We start from the raw sequence: 22,824 nt of genomic DNA on the forward strand, positions 1-22,824 counted from the left end.
TGTCAAATTCATCTCAACTTTATTTTCCAATAGCTTTCATCTCAAAGAATTTAATTTACTCTTTTCCCAATGTGACAACTGTATATATGTATGTATATTTCTATGGGTAAGCACACATATATATTCCTATGTATAAGCACACATATCAATTTATTTATTTGTATATCATTTAAAAATTAATAAATTTCCAAATAAGTTTTTCAAAGATATATGATCCATATTGACTCTCTCCCTCCTCTCAGAGCTGACAAGTAATTCAATCTGAGTTAAATATGTCTGATAATTGTAGGTTCATCAAAGAAGTCAAGCATACATAGGACCCCTGATTGCACTGGAAAAGCTATATAATACTCACTAATACACTATGAATCTACTAACAATTTTGAGGGAAAATTGCCAGTAAATGTATGTAACTGACCATCTGTCCCTTCAGAATTCAAATCTCTACATGGTGATGTGAAGGATATAATTTGGTATATTCAATAGAAGGCTGTACGGTGGTAGAGTAGAGACAAGAGCTCTGGATCTGGCATCAGGAAAGATTTGAGTTCAAATCCAACCTCAGATACTAAAACTAATTATTCTTTGTATCAGGGTCCTCCTCTGTAAAATAGAAATAATAGCAGTACCTACGTCAAAAGATTGTTCTGGAGGTTAGAAATAACATAGAAAGTCCTGTACACACCTTAAAGCTCTAAATAGATGCTGTAAAAATCACAGAGCTGGATAACCAAAACAATGCTCTCAGTTTACCAGGAAAAGCACACTAAAATGTTTTCTGTCTGATGCTCTACAGTGATTTGGTCCTATCATAGGTCATTGTATTTACAGACTGCTACAAATGTGAAGAATGAGTCATTGGGGCTAAAGAACCGAAAGTCTTGGTTCTAGGTCACTTTGCTAAATCTTTACTACTGTTTCTCTAAGTGAAGCTTTTCATACTCTCCCCAGTGCTTAGCATGGTGCCTGGCACACAGTAGGGGCTTGATACATATTTATTCTCTATTAGTCAGACACAATCATAGGAAAAACTACTTTAGAAGGCTATGGTGACAAGCAATGAAGCAAAGTACAAATATGCTTCCTGGAACTTCTTGAAGTCAAATCTGTTTGAATTCTTGAATAAATCAGGTATGGAGAATAGCCCTAATGTGTTTTGATTTTCCCCAGTCCAGAGCTTGACCTTAAAGAAATAATGTACTATTTTTTTTAACATGAAATAACTTGCAGAAAGGTTAAGTGAAAGCAACTGAGTTGCTGGAGACAAAGTTACTGAATTTCAGCCACAGACTAAACTTTTATCAAGGACCTGTTATGTGCCAGGCACTTTATTAGGGACGGGATAAAAAGAGGCAAACGATAGTCTCTGCTCTCAAGAAGCTCATCACCTAATGGGGGAAACAACATGCAAACAAGCATATCTAAACAAACTATATACAGGAGAAGTTGAAAACAATGCGCTGAGAGAGCATAGGCTTGTTGAAGTCTTCTTGTAGAAAGTAGGATTTGAAGGAAACCAGGAATGCCAGGAGCAAGATGAGAAAGGAGAGTAGTTCAGGCATGGGGAATAGATAGTGACAATACCCCTGTGGTGGATGCAAGCTGTTTGGGGAAGATGGAATGATTTCTCATTAGAGCACTTAAAGGGTTAACGACTTGGGCAATAGGAACTGGCTGCACACTTCTGTCGATTATCACTCAATTTTAACTTAATATTTGTGCGCACGTATTTGACACCACAGTAGTCCCTGCAGTAGTAGTCAAAGCAAATATTTTTATGGGCACCTGAAAATAGCTGTGTTCTCACCCACGTAGCATCTCTAAGTATAGAATCGCAGACATTACAGCTAACTGGGAATTTAGAGAGCATCTAGTCCAACTCCCTTCATCTTACAAATGAGGAAGTTGAAGTACAAAGAAGTATTGCCTAAAGTCATATAATTAGCGAGTAATTTGGGCCAGATGCAAATCCAAGTCTTCTCACTGCCAGTCCAGGGTTCTTTGCAACACACCATGCTGCCACTCACTTTCATCCCAAAGAAGGAAATCTGCAACAGCAGGAACTGATCCTTACTTTCCTTAACATGGCTTTCCCTACTGAAGAGGAAACCCTGTACACTATGGATTACCATTCAACTGGCTAGCCTTTCCCTGAACTTTGGAGAGTTCGCCCAGCAATGGTGAATGAAATGGCTCTGGGAACTAGCCATTCTTGGGGAGATCTGCAAGCAAAGAGGGGAGAGAGCTCTTAATGAATGGAAATTCCAAGGGTGCTACAGAATCTCAAAGTGGTCATTATTTTTGCAACCTGTAAGAGGAAAGGCAGGAAATCTGACTTTGAATGAAATTAGGATGACATTTGGATAAATGGCAAAATTGTATCTACAACTGTCTTACATTAAGTACCGAAAGAGGGAACAAAAATGTAGCTCCTCCTTCCCTTTTGTTTGCTCTGTATTCTCACACACTCTGATACCTTATTGAGAATATTAAAACCATCTGCAAGAAACTCCTTCATCTCAAAACCTTTGAAATTATCTTCTAATCTCTCCTACTTTATCTCAGTATCTGATAGTAAAGCAACCCTACTGTGTCCAAATCAAGTCAAAGTCAAGTCTTCCACAAGTATCCATAATCCTTTCCCCTCCCATCTTTTCTAGCAAATTGCCCTCTCGATATTTCTCTCTGTTGCTTATATTTTCAACCTCTTCCTTTCTCCTTGTTCCCTAATACCTATGGCCAAATGTCTCCCACATTCAAACAAAACAAAACAACTTTCATTATACCGTCATTCCCTTCACATCATATCTCCTATATCTTCTAGCCAAACTCCTAGAAATTGCTGCCTTCGTTCATTGTCTTTACTCCTCTTTTCAAACTATTTTAATTGAATGACTTTGTATTTATTTAGAATTTATTCTCTATATTTATTCTGTATATCCATATGTAGATATGTACATATGATACATATATACCCATAAATAATATACACACATATGACATACAGGTATATATATGCATATAACCAGAAACTCAGACATATATACATATATGTGTACATAAACATATAAACACATACACACAAATATACATACTTATTTTCTTATTAGAATTAATGTGAGCTCCTTGTAATTGGGAACTATTTCATTTTTTGTATTTGTATCCCTAATGCAAAAAAAAAGTATGTGCTTAGTTAATGTCTGCTTATTGATTGATTAGAATTAATAACAAATTTAGAATCAAGGTTCCTTCCAGCAGATCAAAATGTGATGAAAAGTTATTCTAGTTCCATTAGCTTCTGACACCCATGGGCTGAAAAGGAAACTTGCAATAATTAACAAGTTTAGCCACCCTAAGAAGCTCACCCACATCTCAAGTCAGCTCTGAGATCATGCAATAGATAAGGTCATAATACATGCTTTTGTCTGACTCATTCCCTATTGAATTAAGCAGAGCCAATTCTGTTCAGTCTTTTCTATATAATCATTTAAAACTTGCAGTTAAATAGTATTTTATGGTTACAAAGCCCTATAGGTGCATTATTTCATTTTCTCTTGATAACAATGAGTAAGTAGGGTTATTATTATCCTCTTTTTACAGATGAGGTAAAAAAGGTTAATTGACTTATAATAGATCATAGGATCAGTAGGTGGTAACACCATTACTCAACTTCAAGTCTTACCTCCAAGTCCAAGGTTCTTTCTCCCTTTCCTCTTTACCACACAGAATCTTTCTTTCTTTGGGTGGGTGGGTGGGGGTTACTTTTTAATTCCTTTTTTTCTTTTCTTTTTTTGAAATTTTTATTTAATTAGTTAATTTAGAATATTTTTCCATGGTTACAAGATTCATGTTCTTTCCCTCCACTCCCCCCCACCCCCTCCCATAGCTGGCACACAATTCTACTGGGTTTTCCATCACACAGAATCTTTCACGCATTATTAAGTATTTGACAAAACTCTCTATAAGCTAATTTGAGAATTCATTCTCATATAGTTGGAAACTGACCAACATAATAGGATGCAAGAATTATTAAAAATCATGGCTGGGGCAGCAAGATGGCACAGTGGATAGAGAGCCAGTTGTGGGGAAAGAAGGTCTTGGGTTCAAATACTAGCTGTGTGATCCTGGGTAAGTCATTTAATCCCAATTGCCTCACTCTTGTTCTCTCTTCTGCCTTAGGTCTCATACTTAGACAGAAGATAGAAGGTAAGAATTAAAAAAAGTCATGGCTAATGTCACAAAGGATTGATGTATGTGGATAACTAATTGTGTCCCAGGTCCATAAGAAATTATAGGTCATTTGTTTAGGTCATGTTTCACAGATTCAACAGAAGTCTGTAGACCAATTCCATCTCGTCTTCCCCTCTCCTTCCCATTCTGCCATCTGTGATTTCATTGGCATTGGAAATTACCAGTGAGGAAAACTTCATCTACCAAAGGGCATCTTCTCTGCAACTTATAGACTTAGTTGCCTAAGATACTAATAGGTTAAGTGACTACAAAGCCAATCTACGTCAGAACAGACCCCAGGTTTTTCTGATCCTGAGGCCATCTAGGCATCCATCAAATCACATTCCCTATTACAGATAATTTATTTTTTCTTCACAGCCTGAAAGTCAAAAGGAAACTAAAAGTACACAGCAGCCTGCACCCAAAGGAATCAACTTTTCCTTAGAAACACACTTTAATTGAATTCACTACTTGGGAAGCCCATTATTCAATAATGTACTCACTGAGTAGAGAATTAAATTAAGAAGGGCAGGCTACCTGCCTAAACCAAATGCCATAGTCTCCTCTAGCTATGTAACCGGGTCTTATCACTCACCTTATCAAGCTTCTAAACTGTATTTTCTCAGTGTCTTATATCAGCCCTAATTAACATAAAGTTTAAAGACAAGATCCCTGATAACCAAGTCCTAGAATGTAGACAGGCTAATAGCAAAGAAATGATGCTCACCCCTGAACAGCTATGTGAAAAATGCAGCCTCCCATGGCAGCTGTTTTACTCTGCATTAATGAGGAGTAATTGCAAGCAGGGAAAACAAGAAGAAATACTTTAGGGATTCACAGAAGCCCAACCTCAAGCAACATACCATAACTATGGGAAGGCTGGGAAACAGCTGCTGCAAAAGAGACCAGCCAAATGTGTAGCTATAAGGAAGGGAAGTGATCTGTTTGGAGCAAAAGGCTTCATGTCATCATACCATTTGTGAAACATTATCAAAAACAACCTCTGGGCTATGAGGGTCTTGGCTTCTGGTCCTACTTTCTTCCCTGGGCTGGCTGATTTTTACCTCTAGGATTTGCTTCTCTCATCTGTAAAATGAAGGGGATGAACTAGATGCCTTTTCAAGTGTCTTCCAGCTCTGAAATTCTGTGGTCCTCGGAACACTAAACGGACTTCCAGATGGTTGCTATTATCAATAATCAAAATGATAGAGGGCATCTGTGCTCAATAAGAAAAGGATTCTTGGTCCCAGGTGGCTTTTTTAGCCATGCCTTACATAGTGACAATTTCCTGTCAACGAACAACTTCAGAAAGGGAGAACAACAAATATAAAACATCCAGTTTTAAAGTTGATTTAGTCTACTTACCTCTGGAAGTTAGTTTGGTATGGAGAGCTGGGCACTTTTAGTGCCTGTTATTTCTATGGCCTATTCTAGGGAATTTGCCAGAGTGCTATTTCAAGGAGAAGAGTGATGAAATATTAAGATGCCTTTGCTACCGAGGCTTTATTTATATACTCAGCATCTTATTCAACTATGAGTAAATTTAGGAGATCCTGTTGAAGTTCTAATTCTGAGAAAAAAATTATTAAAAATGGTATTATGTAAAAAGTTAGAAAGTTAACTGTTAAAAAGTTTAAGTTAATTATATATTTCAATGTTAGATCATCTATATCTATATTTTTTTCTAGTCAAAATTTCCTTGTGAGAAAGCATTTAGTTGTGCAGTGGCTGGAAAAAATACTTTTTTTGTTTGTTTTTAACTGAAAATTTTTAATTAATTAATTAAGAATATTTTTCCATGGTTACATGATTCATGTTCTTTCCCTCCCCTCCTTCTACCTCCCTCCTGTAGCCAATGTGCAATTCCACTGGGTTTTACATGTGTCATCAATCAAGATCTATTTCCATATTATTGATATTTGCACGAGAGTGATCATTTAGAGTCTACATCCTCATCAACCCATGTGATCAAGCAGTTGGAAAACATATTGTTTTTGAGAGAATGCTTTTTTACCACAAGGAGAACGTATTTGCTTGCTATCCTTCTACAATCCTAAACTAACTTTGCAGAGCAGAGGAATCAATGAGAATAATTGACCTTTTACTGAAGTTATTTATTTTATTATATTTCTTTCTCTTCTGGGAGTTTCTCCTCCCAGAAGAGTGATTTTTACCCTTCTTTTCCCAATGGACTTCTTTCCCCAAATCAGCTGATGAAGAAAACAGATAAAAATCAGTAACAATACACTCACTCATATATTTGTTGGGGGAAATGAATATGACTGAATAGAGTTTTTCCTTGTTTATGTAACCAATATTCAACAGCAAACGTTTATTATTTGAAGCTTTATGAAGGAAACGAGATGAAGTTTGGGGGGGGGAAATAAAAGCACAAATGGAAATTTCTTTGAAAATGTTTAATTTTTATGAGACATGAAAATATTTGCCTAATATTTGTATTGCTCTGAGGAGACAGAAGGTAAAACTTACTGAAATCAAGCATTCTGAGTTGATGCATGGAGTCCTAGTCTTGGATCCAGGAAGATTTATGCTTGCATCCTGCGGCAAACTTTTACTATTTTGAAAACCTGGGTAATTTATTTCCCCTCTATTTAATTACCCTTCCTGGGTCTCAGTTTCCTTATCTCCACTTCTTATATATCACTTCCTTCTAATTCCTCTGCAATTTGACTTAAAGGACAACTAACAGGAATACTCATCTTCAGGAGTTCTAATCTAGCCTCAGACATTTACTAGCTGTGTGTCTCTTGATAAAGCATATAATTGTATTTGTGTGAGTTTCCCCATATATAAAATAATCTGGAGTAGGAAATAGCAAAACATTCCAATATCTTTGTCATGAAAACTCCAAATGGGGTTACAAAGAGTGGGGCTTGACTGAAATGACTGAATAATAAATTCCCGTAATTCCTACCTTCCTCACCTCTGCCTTAGTTACTCTGGCTTCCTTCAAGATTCAGTTCCAATTCTACCTTCCACAGGTACAATTTAAAAGAGATGAAGGGTTCTTAACTCTGACTCTGTGGATTTCTTTCTTAATATTTTGATACTAGCAAACCATTGTGATCAGTTTCCTTTATATTTTAATTTATTCATTCAAAAATCTGATTCTGAGGAGTCGATAAATTTCACTAGATTATCAAAGCTATCCATCATACAAGAGCAATTTAAGAATCTCTGGACAAAATGGTCTTTGAGTCTCTTTCCAATTCTTAGAATTCTTTCTTGATTTTAATTTGGATAGCACGTTGATAAAGCTCTTTGGGGGAACAAAAGCACGTCTATCATCATACGCTATTAGGTAGGTAATAGACCATAGGATTCTAATTTTACAGATTTACAGAAGTTTAGAGAATTGCCCCTGGTTATATAACTATCAGGGGTATATGTCAAGATCCAAATCCAGATTTACAGATTAAATTGGACATATGATCATAGCTACTCCTCAAGCTCAGTTCTTGTAGATAAGTGAGTAGAGAGACTATAGAAAAGTGCTTGAATTCTGAAGATTTGTTCAGTGAATATCTTAGATATGATATGGAACTGATTATTAAAGAAAGGAGTTAATACTTATAAAATGGAAGGGGTCAAAATTCAGTCTAATAATTTTTTATGCCCTTATCTTATTACTTAGAAAAAAATACTAGTTTCTGTTCCAAGGTAAAAAAAGTGGTAAGAGCTAGGTTATTGGAATTAAATGACTTGCCCAGGACCACACAATTAGGAACTGTCTGAGGCTCAATTTGAACCCAGGAATTTTAGTCTCTAGGACAGATTATCCATCAAGCCACCTAGTTTTCCCATCTAATATATTTTTAAAGACTATTTACAAAACTGAATTAAATATTGGACTTTAAATATTTGGGAAGTCCAGCCTCTCATATGCCACTAATTGTGATCTTAACGATTTGGTGGCTTTAGTTGTTTTTCTAAAAGAGAATTTTAAATGGCCATCTTTTTTGTGATTTTTTAATATATTAAATTGGCTGATAGCAATGAATGTTTTTTGAATCAACAAAAATGCAATCACATATAGATTACCTCAAGTAATATTATAAAATATTGTATTAGATTATTTTTGATATCTATAGCTATGCAGAAAGTCTCTTCCTAAAAGAAGGCAGTTTACTCAAGCTCTTTACTTTATAAACTGGATCGTGACCAATTTACCCATTACTAAAGTCTTCAGTTTCAAGGGGCAATTTCACTAGTCATGACCATCTGCCAGGCCACCGAAAGGCCATGCCAGTGCACCCTAAGAACCCTTGGACCTTTCCATCTTCCTTGCAGCTGATCTCTTCCATATCTACTGTCATTCCCTCTACCTCCACTGGCACCCTACACATTCGAAGGTGAAATCTAAAATGAGCGACTATCTCATTTTTCTATTTGTATCCTCCAAACTTAGCACATGCTTGGCATACAGTAAGAATTTAATAAATACTTTTATGTTCATTCATTCAAATGTATTTTTTCCAAGTCTTGTTTAACATAATGAAAAGTAGAGTATCATGACCTAAATTACTCCTAAGCATTATACATACACGTGTATGATGATAAGTGTATTTACTTCTTGTATTTCAAATTTTTATATCTTCTTAGGCTCAAAATTCCTTTGTTAGATTTAGAACTTTTGGCTAAGAAGGACATAGAAGTTTAGATAATTCCAAGTGTTAGAATTAGAATTTGAAATTAATTTATAGATAACATTAGGTATATAGAAAAAAACGGAATTTGAATTTAGCTCAGATAACATAGTCTCATTTTATAGATGATGAAATTGAAAGGTCCTGATTAGTATCAGTACTGGGATTAGAACTCAGGTCTCCTAAAAATTCTATATATTTAAAAATATAAAACTTCTTCACTTGTTTGATTTTCTAGAGTAGATTTATTTTTTATTTTTTTAAATAAGCCCTTACCTTCCGTCTTGCAGTCAATACTGTGTATTGGTTCCAAGGCAGAACAGTGGTAAGGGCTAGGCAATGGGGGTTAAGTGACTTGTCCAGGGTCACATAGCTGGGAACTATCTGAGGCCAGACTTGAACCTAGGACCTCCCATCTTTAGGCCTGGCTCTCAATCCACTGAGCTACCCAGCTGCCCCAATTTGATTTATTTTTAAAGGAATTTATTACTTCCTATATCTCTATGAAAGATTACAGTTCTTACCTTTGGGTCAGTAAATTGATTATAGACACAAACACACACATATATATACATTCACACATGTACATGTATATAGTTGTTTCCCAGTGTGATTGGTTTTCTTTGTAATTCTGTATTTTATTTTATGCATTTAAAACCATTCTTTACCAGACTAAAGGCAACTATGGCATTAAAAAAATTAAGAACTTCTGGAAGAGATTGATAGATGGGAAACCAAGGACAGAGTTGTACATTAATAATTAAGACATCAGTAGTTTTTTCAAAGCAGAGACAGGCACAGGGAGAACCAAGAATATTTTTTCCATTAAGTAGAGGAGTCATTTAAGAGGGGAAGATGATGCTATTTCTAAAACTTTCTTTAATTATTTCTTTAAGTTTCTTCTTTTTTCAAGGATAATGATCAATTTGTTTGTTTTTCTAGAAGGTTAGAATATAACAGAACACACACCAAGAGACTGAAATCACTTAAAGGAAAATAAACTGAGTAGTTTTATAGGGTCAACCTGGGGGCCACCTGGGGCTAGAAAAACCCCTGAGTGCCAGCAAAACTCTTTTTTTAAACCCTTACCTTCTGTCTTAGAATCAATACTGTGTATTGGTTCCAAGGCAAAAGAGTGGTAAGAGCTGTGCAATGGGGGTTAAGTGACTTGCCCAGGGTTACACAGCTAGGAAGTGTCTGAGATCATATTTGAACCCAGGACCTCCCATTTCTAGGTCTGACTGTCAATTCACTGATCCACCTAACTGCCCCTGCTAGCAATACTCTTGAGTGTGCCCAGAACCACAATATAATTGGGAAATGATTAGTAAAATTTTAAAAAATACAATGCAACATAGATAATTTTAATTTGTGATCATTGAAGTCAATAAACAGTCTACAGGGATCTCTTTCTACCTGAGTCTGACCCCACTCAAAGGAAGGTTTTTCTGTAAATTCTTCATGTTTTGGATTATTCTAGGAAGGTCATGTTATTTCAAAAGGCAATTATACAATAAACAGAATTGACTTTTCAAAGCTGAGTTTATATTCTGTTGGAGGTCATTTTTCTGTACCTACTCCCTGACTCAATGCTTCCCGAAACACAATGTTGCTATGCCTCTTTGAATGGCAGCTTCCTAAATAAGAGTACCAATGATTTCTCTAACACTGTACAAGGACAATACTTGGAACAACCCAATTCTTAGGTCAGTTTCAACTTTTTTTTCAACATCTACCAGCACACTTTCACATGACTTTCAAGTACTTGTAAATTTCAATAATTATTTCCACAAAAATCTTTTCGGTCTTCTTGAAAGTTAAATACTATTTTTAATGGTTCTTACAATAAAAACAATATTGACTCAAACTAACAGGGTAACAGTTATCTGAATCAGTGAAGAAATTACATTATAGAAAAAGGCTTCACATCCTTTATCATATCAGCATTTTCACAGGTGTGATGCTACTAAAATATCCTGGAAGCACCTGGGGGAAAGAGGTTTGACTTGAATGAAAACCAAGTGGAACCAGTGCAGCCAAGTGTTACAACAGACTAGCTAGGAAATACTCTTACACAGATTAAAAAAAAAGAAATCCAGGCTTATCCCTGGCAACATATATGTTCAACAGACTGAAAGAAGAAAACCTATGTGACTTAGGAGATCTACAAGTAACACAGGCAAGTGTTTCAGTTTTTATGCACTTCATATATTGACATCTACAAAGGAGATATGGAGAACTCTGTCATCAATAGAAAATCTTTTCTGTTTGGACTAGCAATATATAGATGTGAGGTGGTTATAACAGTAGCAGTAGTAGTCAGGGGTATAACTGGTTTCTTTTTTTTTTCTGTGTATTTTATTTTATGCATTATAGAAGGAATCCATAGGCTTAATCAGAATGCCAAAAGAGTTTATGGCAGGCAAAAAAGTTGAGGCCCTACAATAGACTGAAAGGATGGGGAACCATAGACAGAGCTGGCTTGCTGGAGCCAGCCAAATAACTGGTTTGAGAAATCCAACTATTAACTTTTCTCTATAAGTATGTACCTAAAAAATCAGTAAATGCTATAAATCAGGGTTTGCATTATTGTTTTGTTTATTTTCTAGACTTAGGAAAGCATCAATCATGCAAATTAAATTCTAAAATATATGACATACAACACCTCTCTCCCCTGAGCCAATTGTTTAATACTTACCGGCCCATCCTTGCCTGGCACAATGCCTTGGCACATAATAAGTTTTGAATAAATAATATAAATAAATATATACATTTTAGAAATTTCTCCATTGAGATGACAAAAAGGAAAGGAATTGACAGAATTAGAGTGTAAAATGTAATTTATTAGGGCTGTACTCATTTAAAATTTTTGCCAGTTCAGAAAAGAGCTTTAACAAATTTATTATTGCCCTCTCTATGAGAGTTAGAAGGATCTACTACTACCAGGTATATTCCTAACAGTAATTATGAAGAATGAATGAATTGTCTATTTCTTTAAGTTTATTATAGATACGCACATACACATTCCCACACCATCCTACTTCACCACGCTCTCATCAGTTGGGTTCCCATCTTGTTTGCTATGCAGTATAAGAACAATATAGATGTTAACTTTGTGATGGTTTGGTCAAATGGCAAGGAATTAATATTTGACTTAGAAGATGCACTGCTTAGTCATAAACCTTGAATAAGTCGAAGATAGAATGAAAAGTCCCATATAGACCAAAGTATTTCAGAAATATTTATAGTACAAAGAACTAATTAAGAAAGGAAATGACCTTTACTTAGGATATGGCTCAACAAATTGTGTTATGTGAATATTGATGTCATGTGAAATGATGAATGTAAAGAATTCAGAGGAACAGGGGGAAATTATATGAACTGATAATGAAATTAAAAATGAAGGTAATTTAAAAGTTAATAAAAATAATAAAAATGAAGAGATTGTTTAAAAAGTTCCCCCTTAAGATATGGAAAGACTTCTAAGAGTAAGTTTAAAGGAAATATTGTTTTCATTGCAAAACCAATAATAAATGTTGTTCATCTAGTGAATACAGGAACATGGAAGAAGGCATCTCTCTCTCTCTCTCTCTCTCTCTCTCTCTCTCTCTCTCTCTCTCTCTAACAATCTGCTATGTTAAAATTGCTGTTACTTTTATTAAGTCTCTGATCTACAATCTTCACCAGCATCTAGAAAGAAAAAAATTATTTTTGCAGCATCTTCAAACATAAAATGCCTACTTGGTTTTCATGAGAGCAACCTTTTCAAGTGCATAGAGTTCATACTTAATTTTTGTCAAAGTTGTGAACTGATTCTCCAGAAGCCAATGAAGAAAGACAAAAAGCATGATAACCTACGTTACAGTGACTTTGCGCCCAGAGTAGTAATACCCCTTAAAACAAAAGATGGCACACTTCCAGATTCACTACCTCCACAAATGCCAACAAAGTGATAAAAAGAGGATATGAAATTATTTCCATAGTCAGACAACCAGGAACAGCTTAAAGTGGATTTCTGGCTATTACTAATATCCTTATATTTGGGTCACAGGCTAACATAATTCTTTTTTTTTCTGACTTTCCTTTAAAATGGATTTTTAAAAAATGGTTTTTAAAAGCATTATTACATAATTATAATGCAATATTTTACCTTTATGTGTATTTTAGTCACCAATAAAATGTTTTTAAAAGGACACTGAAATTGAAGAAAATAATTGTCATAATTAGTGTGAATAATTAGTCCCCTGAAGTGTTCACAAGTATTCTAATTTATATTAAGGTTAGAATTATGTCAAATATGATAATTGGTTCCAGACCAATGGAAATATTCAGTGCAACTTTGAATAATTTGATCACTTCAGGAGATTCATTCTTTTGGCTAATTGGGATCTAGCTACTTTGTTTCATTATTGATAAATATAAACGAAGCTAAAATGCAAAATCATTTTGGGCATAAGAAAGTCTTGACATTGACATTTACAATAATTGACTGTTCTGTCAAAGCCATGTTTACATTACTCTGGCACAAGTTAAAAAGGATGGATTGGAGAAGAGAATACTCTGAAGGTAGGGAAAAGAACTTCAGTTGTTTTCAACTTTGAGACCCAGTTTTGGAGGGTTTTTTTTTTTTTTCAAATGAAGTGGCCACTTCCTTCTCCAGATCATTTGATAGAAGAGGAACCGGGGCAAATAGAGTTAAATGACTTGCCCAAGGTCACAGAGATAATAAGTGTCCGAGACTGAATTTCAGTTCATGAAGATAACTAACTGCCCTAAACAAGTTATTGGGCTACTGCAATTGGAAAGGAGTATCTAATGCCTCACTTAGCTGATATTCAACCATTAGGCATCTTCAGCTTTCAATGATACAGCCAAGAAATTGAAAGTAAGGGCCATTGTGGTTGTTGGAGTAATGATGGAATTTCTGAAATCCCTATAGATTTGACCTCTAGAAATTCCCATCAAAATAGAACAGGTTAAGGGAAAGATGCTAGTAACAGATTATGTGCTTGCTATCTGAGGATCAGCCATGACAAAGATAGGCCATCAAGCAGAGGAGCTTTTTTACCTATAGCAACTCATAAAAGACTGGTCTACAAAGTCAATGAGTAGGTACTCAAGGATTTTTGAAAGTGAATGCAGAGATGAAATCAAGAACATTTAAAATTAAACGCTGAAGGATCTAAGACTTAGTGGAACATCTCATATACAAAGAACAGATGTTTATCAGTATTTATTAAGTTTATAATAAAAGGAAAGGGGAGAGAAAAGCAAATGATTTGTAATGTTTACCTTTGACCAATAGAACATAAACTCCTTGAGAGCAAGTATTGTTTTCATGTGTGCTGCTAAAACCTACCTTCCCCCAAGTATAAACCCCAAGGAGGTAATTTTGTATGTCTTTTTCCTCTTTGTTCTCCCTCATTGATACATAAACAATTTTCCTCTGGGTACAGGAAAAGTCTGTTTACCTTTTTATGTTTTAAACATAGGATACATGTAGCAGGGCAAATATGAGTGGGTTAACAAACCCGATCATCTACTCTACCACTGTTAAATATAAAAAGAGAATTATAAATAAAACTCTGAAACTCTAAGTACTTCTTTAAAAAGTATAGGTATATGTATGTACATATATGTTTATACACATATGTAATTTAACTTGATAGTACTAATACTGGTCTTCTTGCTTTTGTTCCCTCAGTGAAGTCCTTCTGCTATCTTTTCTTTCTTAATTTTTTTGTTGACTCTTTTCTATTTAAAACAAATCATTATCACAACCCTTTTATAACCTTCACCTTGCCCATAATCCTTCCCCTCTAACAAATAAAGATAATCAAGTGAAATAGATTGATAATTATCTATACCTGAAAATCTGTGATTCCTTCCACATCTCTAGTACATAACCTCTTTGCCAACAAGTCCAAAGCATTCTTCATCATCAACCTGAGAGGGCTGTGACTCGTCATTGTACTGATCTGTGTTCTTAAATCTTTCAAAATTGTTTTCCCTCATTATATGAATTGCTCTACTTCTGCTCATTTCCTTCTATATTGGTTTATACAAGTCTTCTCAGGCATATATGAATCCATTATCTTTTTCTTTTTCTTTCTTTTTTTTTAAAGAAAATAAACACTCACCTTTCATCATAGAACCAATGCTATATAATTGTGATATAGTAGTAAGGGGTTGACAATGGGGGTTAGGTGACTTGCCCAGGGTTATACAGCTAGGAAGTGTCTAATTTGAACATAAGACCTCCCATCTCTGAGCTTGGCTCTCAATCCAATGAGCCACCTAGCTGTCCTCTCTTTTTCTTTTCTTTTCTTTTTTTAAACTCATCAATTCTAAGACAAATGAATAGCAAAGGCTAGGCAATTGGAGTTAAGTGACTTGCCCACTGCTAAGAAATGTCTGAAGTCGAATCTGAACCCAGGTCCTACCAACTCTATCCACTGTGCCACCTAGCTGCCCCCTCCCATCATATTTATAGCTCTAATTTGTTCAGCTATTCTCTTATCACTGGATAGCTATAATATTTTTTGCTATAACAAAAAAATGCCATGAAAAGTAGGCATGTATGTATATATCCACACACACACACACATACACACACACACACACACACATATATATATATATATATATATATTAATAAAACATATAGTGCCTTCACTTTGTCTCTGATCCCTTTATATTCTAAACCATTTGGAAGCTTTGGTGTTTTTGAGTTGTTCAGTTCCGTCTATCTCTTTTTGAGTCCATGGACCATGGCTGGCCAGTACTTTCTGTCCTATACTATCTACTGATCTATCTAAGATCATGTTCATTACTTCTATGGCACTATGAATCTATCTCATCCTCTTCTATTCCCTTCTTTTGATTTCAATTTTACTAGCATCAGAATCTTTTCCAGTGAGTACTATGTTTTCATTATATAGCCAAAATAGTTTAGCTTCAGCTTTAGTATTTGTTCTTCCAGTGAATGGTTAGAGCTAATTTCTTTATGAAATGACTGATGAGATCTCCTTCCTGTTCAAAGAACTCTCAAAAGTCTTCTCTAGCACCAGAATTCGAAGATTTTGATTCTGCATGCTCAGCTTTCATTATACTTCAACTCTCACAGTCATATTACCAGTGGAAAAAACCATAGCTTTGACTATTTGAAAGTATGTTTGCAGAAGGTAATATTTTAGCTGAGGAGACTTGAAGGAAGCCAGGGAAATTATAGAGAGGTGACATGACTTGATCATGGTCACTAAGCTAGAAAGTGAAGAGACTGGATTTGACCACAGATCTTCCCGACTCCATGACTAGCATTCTAACTACACCACCATACTATCCTCTTTTAAATATTTCCTATTTATTCTTTATATAACTTGTGCAGGGACCATCTTTTACCTCTTTTTCTACCCCCCAGAGCTTAGCACAGTGTCTGGCACATAGAAACTTAATAAATGTTTACTTATTGGTTGATCATTAGACATACATAAATATCAGGTGCCTTTACACCTTGAAGTATCTTGGAAAAACATAATAATAATAGCATTTATGCAGTGCTTTAAAGTTTGTATGATGTTTCACAAATATTATTTCATTTTATTCTCACAACCACCTGGTAACATAGATGCTCTTATTATTTCCATTTTAGAGATGGGGAAACTAAAGAGAGGCACTTCTGTGAACGTACAGCTAACAAGTGTTTGAAGTTGGATCTGAACTCCAGCCTTCCTTATAGCAAATCCAACACTATATCTACTGTACTAATTGCCTAAGAAAAGAATATTTCGAAAAGCATTTTCCCCTACTGTATTTCAATAAGTTGTTAATATTTAAGCAAATTCTAAGTACCTTGTGGTTTTAATTTTGTCCCCTATTGAACTTTATTATTTTTTTTACTGTCTAGACTAATTTTATCAAATTAAATTTGAAATACAACCATGGTCTTGATATTACTTTTCTGTGAAATTATCATACCTACAGCACAATGTTCTACTCTAAGTGCCATATTTTTTTTAAACCCTCACCTTCCATGTTGGAATTAATACTGGATATTGGTTTCAAGGCAGAAGAGCAGTAAGGGCTAGGCAATGGGGGTTGTGACTTTCCCAGGGTGACAAAGGAAGTGTCTGATGTCAAATTTGAACCCAGAACCTCCCATCTCTAGGCTTGACTCTCAATCCACTGAGCCACTTAGCTGCCCCTCATGAGTGCCACATTTTAAGAAGAATATCATTAGTAAATAATACGACCAAGAAAGGGCTGGAAACCATACGAGATAGTGGAATGTGTAGGTGGTGGTTTGCATGGAGAAGGAAAAATTGTGAAAGACTTTTATGTGAAATGCAAATTATTTACTCTGTATGATTCCAGAGGGCAGAACTAAGACTAGTTATTGGAAATTATTGGAAGATTCTTCCTCATTATAAGGAAGAATTTTCTCACAAATACAGCTATTAAAAAATGGAATGGTCTATCCTATAAGGCAGTGAGTTCTCCATTATTAGAAGTGTTCATTCAGATTTTTATTTGGCAAATTTACTCAATATATATTGGCAGAACCTTTATAGGAACTTCTGTTGGGGATATTTCAGAGGAGTGACCAATATCAGATGGGATTTTGACTTTTCCTTTCCAACTCCAAACTTTTATTTTAATTCTTTTGTGTCGTGAAGGATTGCAGGATATAGTGCTGTAGTCTATCTAGTCCAAAACATTTATTTTATTTTATTTATGTGTGGAAACCAAAGTCTTCCCACCACTGTGGTCATAAATGAAAACTGAAAGGTCTCATTTTACATATAAAGAAATTGAGGCAGAGAGAGGTTAACTGACATATCTAAGGTCACACAGCTACTTAGGGTCTGAAGCAGAACTTCAGCTCAAGTCTTACTGACTCCAAGTTCAGTTAATCTATTTTACTACCTGACTTCTTTTAATATATATATATATGTACATATATATTTTATTTTTTTACATTCATTTAAAAAATGTGAGTTCCAAATCTCTCCTTCCCTTCAGTTCTTCCATTTCCCACTGAGAAGGAAAGCAAGATGATACCCATATACAAGTGAAATTATGTAAAACATATTTCCATTTAATTGACTTCTACAAGGTTCATAATGAAGTTTAACATACTTGTTAGATGCCTTGGCTAATACCTTATATTAAATGTTGTCCATGCATTTTTTCTCTTGTGTCAGGTAATATTTATAAATTGTTTACATGGTTTCAAATAGTTAAATAATTGGGGAAAGCTAGATACTCTGTCAAACGGACAAAAAACATTTAGATGCTTGAATTATATTTTCTTTTATGTGAATGTCTGACATTGAGTATACACATTCTACCAAAAAGAATGTTGTCATTAATTTCTTTGTAACCATAGCTGCAAACCTATAATGTTTGGTTCTCTCCTATAAACTACCTTCTGCATTACATCAAAATGGCTTACCTGACAAGGATGACCTTTTGGATCCTCATTAGAAGCACAAATTCAACTCCTTTGGCTTTCTGCCAAAATGTGAGAAAAAGTCTCTTTTTTCTTTTATTAGTCATTGAAGAAACAAATCTCCAATGACCAGGAGTCCCCACATTTTCATGGGCAATTCTTTAAAGTAGTAGCTTTGAACAGTGAGAAGTACAGGGGCACCACAGCTACAATTGGAATCAGAAGACCTGGATTCAAATCTCAGTTCTATTTACTGTGTCCGTCTGTATTCCTGTGCAAGTCAGTTGACTTTTCACAGTCCCTTGTCTACCTGGAAAAGTGGTGTGTCAAATGGGATAATGTATATAAGGTGCTTTGTAAACCCAAAGTATTCTATAAATGTAAACTATGAATTTAAATTCTGGCAGATTTTAACAGACTAGAAATGTTTAACAGGCTAGAAAAAACAGGGGCATAATGAGGGAATCCACATCTGTTATCTATTTATTTTCAATTAATGAACATATTTATTTATAAAGCATGTACTTTGTTCTGGGAAGAGTGCTAAAGACTAAGGGGTACAGAGGCAAAAGTCACAGGTCCTGCTTCTAAAGAGCTTATCTGCTTTAGAGTACACGTATACATACATATGTATATATAGGCATATAAAAATAGTCATAAAAGAAGTCTAGTATAATCTTTTTGAGTGAAGTCGCTAATCAGGAGATCAGGTCATAATATAAAAGGTAGTATTTGAGCTGAATCTTGAAGGTAATTGGGGATTCTTAGATGTAGAAATGAGATAAAAGCAGCCTGTTTGAGGAGGTTCCTCTCTGGGTTAGGTTCAAAGTGATGGTTTTTTTAGTATAGCAACTCTGGAAAGCCATCTGCTAAGTAAAATGGTAATTGGAATCTGTTATCATGGAAGGAATAATTCAAAAGGTGAAATTATCTATCTTAATAACATATGCATTAATAAGCCAAGTAATTGTTGAATAATTTTTTGGTTCAAATGGGATAACATGGAAATCCTAACAAGGAAAATATAATATAGTTCATTATTGGTGTTTCATATATTACAAATTAATAGAAGTTTACAATCAATAGATGATTCAATCTACTCACAGCTTAAAGTCATGGATTCATAGTCATTGAATAAATAATAGAGCCAGAATAGACCATTTTATATGCAGATTTTTTAAAAGAAATCTTTTTATAGGATTTAGGATATATATAGGAATATAGGAAAGATTCTGGAATAATGCTGGGCAATCACATCACAGAGCAGGGTGGACTATTTCCTTTTGTTTTGATCTGTTATATATTGATCTTACTCAAAAGAACTCTTAGTGTGGAACTTGGAGTCCCACAAGAACTTAGCACTATAGTACAATATAAACTGTCAACCCTATTAGAATAATCTGACTAGGGTAAAGGTAATGTATTCTGTTCCTTTTCTATATGACCACTCTTGCCTTCATGGGCATAACTGCCAGAAATAGTAGAGAAAAGAAGGGATTTAGGAAAATTTGCTTTGGGAGATTAGAGAGAAAAATAAGTGCTAGAGACTATAAGAGTATTCACGTATAAAGTTCTGATACTTCTAAAGATCAATAATGAGGCACTGGTAATGGTCTGCCTTCTAATACATGGCCACAGAAAATCAACAAAACTAGATACTACCAAATTCAATGCTGAGCTATATTGAGAGGTCAAAGGAATAACCCTTAAACTATGAAAATATGTTTAATATACTTTTTTTTTTGCTACAAGTAAGCTTTCAAAGAAGTATAAGTCCACAGTAAGAAGACCCCAGACTGGTTCTATGAAAAAAATAAATAAAATAGATAAAGTATTGGTTAATTTGATTTTAAAAAGGAAGAAGAAAATCAAAGTACCAGTAACAAAATTGTTAAAGGTGATTTCACTTCTAATTCAGAGGAAATTAAGGCAAATATTAGGAGTTATTTCATCCAATTATATGATAATAAATCTGACAACCTAGGTGAAATGGATGAATGTTTACAAAAATATAAATTGCCTTGATTAATAAAAAAGGAAATAGAATACTTAAATAATCCCATCTCAGAAAAAGAAATTGAACAATTCATCAATGAACTCTCCAAGAAAAATCCTCAGGGCCAGATGGATTCACAAATGAATTCTATCAAACATTTAAAGAACAAGTAATCCCAATACTATACAAACTATTTAGCAAATAAGCAAAGAAGGAGTTCTACCAAATCCTTTTTATGAAACAAATATACTGATACCTAAGTCAGGAAGACCAAAAACAGACTAAAAAGACCTCAGAGAAAAATCTCAAAGAAGGTAAGTACCTTTTGTTTCTAAGTACCAAAAGATTAAATAGAGATTCTCTGGCTGGCTTCTAAACCAATTCTTCATCTTAAACAATACATTATTTTTTAGATGACAGAAGGGAAAAAATGGTCCATAAGATTCATGATCTTGTAGAAAATAGAAACATTTGCTAGAGTTACATGCTTCTTAATGACAGAAACCAACAGCTGATGGTTTTATCTTCCCCGTTACAATTGATTTCTGGTGAGTGAAATTAAAAATAGGTCAGAGTTATTCACAGCCCTAGAAATCATCTGTTACAGTACCTCATTTTACAAAAGGGGAAACTGATGTCCAAGGAGGCTAAGGACTGAGAGGTAATTCAAAGCAGAGAATAGGCTAGAAACTAGACCTCTTGACTATTTAGATTACTAATCAATAAAAAAGGAAACACAGTTCATCTAAAAGTAAACAATCCAGAAATTTAAAGCTTGACTCTTTTATAAAAGGGAGCACATACACCTCGTAATTTTGTAATGCCTGGTTTATTTCCAACAGTCCTAATTACTACTCTTTGACCTAGAGCTAAAGGAACTCATAGTATCCATGAAATCAAGTAAGATAAACATGTTCATAACCTGGACTGGAAAACATCATTTATCAAAATCTTTTAGCAACAATCAAGCCAATTATGCACACCCCTGCTTCGTCTGCTACAGTTTGCTCATTTCCAGCCTGCTACCACGCTGACATAAAAACAGTCTAAAAATAAAAGCTGCTTAGATATCCTGACCTGACCGAGCCATACATGATAATTAAGCAATCCCAACTGCAAACATTTTTTCCCTTACTCTTCCTCTCAAAGAGTTTAATCAAAACCACAAGTTACCTGTCCATCCCAGGCACCCCTTCAGAATCTTTTACAAAAACAAAGGTGACGTACATCACACATGCTGCTTACCCATGAACTAAATTCAGCTGCACCGTTGTTATTCTCTCTATTTGGATCACGTTATTCTTGAAGTAGAAACTTGAGGATGATTTTAATATTTTTGGTGAAAAATGCAGTTGTCCTAAAACTGCATATCAAGTGTCTGAGAAAAAGCCCAGCTGGAGCTGCTATGGCTCCCACGATACCTTGTGCTGCCAGAGACCTCCACTACCATGAATCTTGGGACCAAAGTGGGGAAAAAAGGCGGAATCTTTTCACTTGACCACTGAGAGGCTCTTGTCACTTCAGAAAGGTGGCTAGCTGTGTCACTGAGTGAGGGAGTGTGTGTGTTTGTCAGAGAAGGAGAGGTGGAGGGAGGGAGGGAGGAGAAGGAGGGAGAAAGGATGTAGAGAAATTGAAACTAGATTCTCTCCTCATTTCAATGGGATGTTTTTGCAGGAATACAAGGGCAGCTCAGAAGGGCTTGTCTCCATAGAGGAAAAAATATCTCTTTTCCACATGCATCTACTAACAGTAACTAGCCTCTAACTGTGCTGACTTTCCTTATTAGGAATCAGTTAAAGAATGTTGGAAGCCTCTGGTAAAATCCCTCGGAGCATGGTAAAGAACATTTGACATTTCCTCTGTCTTGAGATTTTCAGTCAATTTTCCAGTTGTATTTGAAAGCTATTCTCTCCATTTTTCCTATCATTAATCCAAACAGGAACAATAACAACATGCCTCCCCCACCTCTTTTATATCGAAGCACAAACACATGGGATGGATTGTATGTTCCTCATGGAACAACAATCCTTGAAAAGGAGTTCCTTTCCTAAACAGAGTTTGTCATGGTCAGGGTGAATATAATGACATGGCTATGTTTAAAGGGGAGGAGGGAAGTCTAGTGAAGAGAACAAGAAGACAGATTACAAACTCTGAACAAGAAGTGATGTTGATCATAGTCGCCCTCCACATGGCACGTTACCAAATAATAAGTCTAAATGACATCTTTGTTTCCCAGTTGATATGAACTTAAAGTTCTCTCTCCATTTCCTAAACTAACTCCCCTTACAAAAGAGTCATTGTGATTACCATTCATAAAGCAAACAGAAAAATGATTCCGCAAAAGCCCACTGATATGACATTGAAGAAGCTAATATTATTTAAAACATAAAATCATTGAGATTAATAGTTACTTGATATAAGCCACGCTCTCCAGCTGTAGTCTTTTACATTTGTTTCACATAAAGAAAGAATGAAAAAAA

At 35.0% G+C, this 22,824-nt stretch overlaps 1 protein-coding gene across 5 annotated transcripts in view; it reads right to left on the bottom strand.

Annotated features, from left to right (window-relative positions):
• The window catches only part of ARHGAP6 (Rho GTPase activating protein 6), a 675,128-nt gene that overhangs the window by 124,652 nt on the left and 527,652 nt on the right, over positions 1-22,824 (bottom strand). The window contains exon 1 of one of the 5 annotated variants that reach the window (XM_056808176.1): positions 21,590-22,207. The exons of 2 other annotated variants lie outside the window; for them this stretch is intronic. The gene's annotated coding sequence lies outside the window, so the exon portion shown is untranslated. Of the gene's footprint in view, positions 1-5,294; positions 5,528-5,595; positions 5,755-21,589; positions 22,208-22,824 lie in introns of those variants that run through there. 2 more of the 5 variants (XM_056808178.1, XM_056808177.1) reach the window with 2 other exon arrangements.

Source organism: Monodelphis domestica, chromosome 8 (assembly GCF_027887165.1).
Source record: "Monodelphis domestica isolate mMonDom1 chromosome 8, mMonDom1.pri, whole genome shotgun sequence".
In the NCBI taxonomy this organism is placed as follows: domain Eukaryota; kingdom Metazoa; phylum Chordata; class Mammalia; order Didelphimorphia; family Didelphidae; genus Monodelphis; species Monodelphis domestica.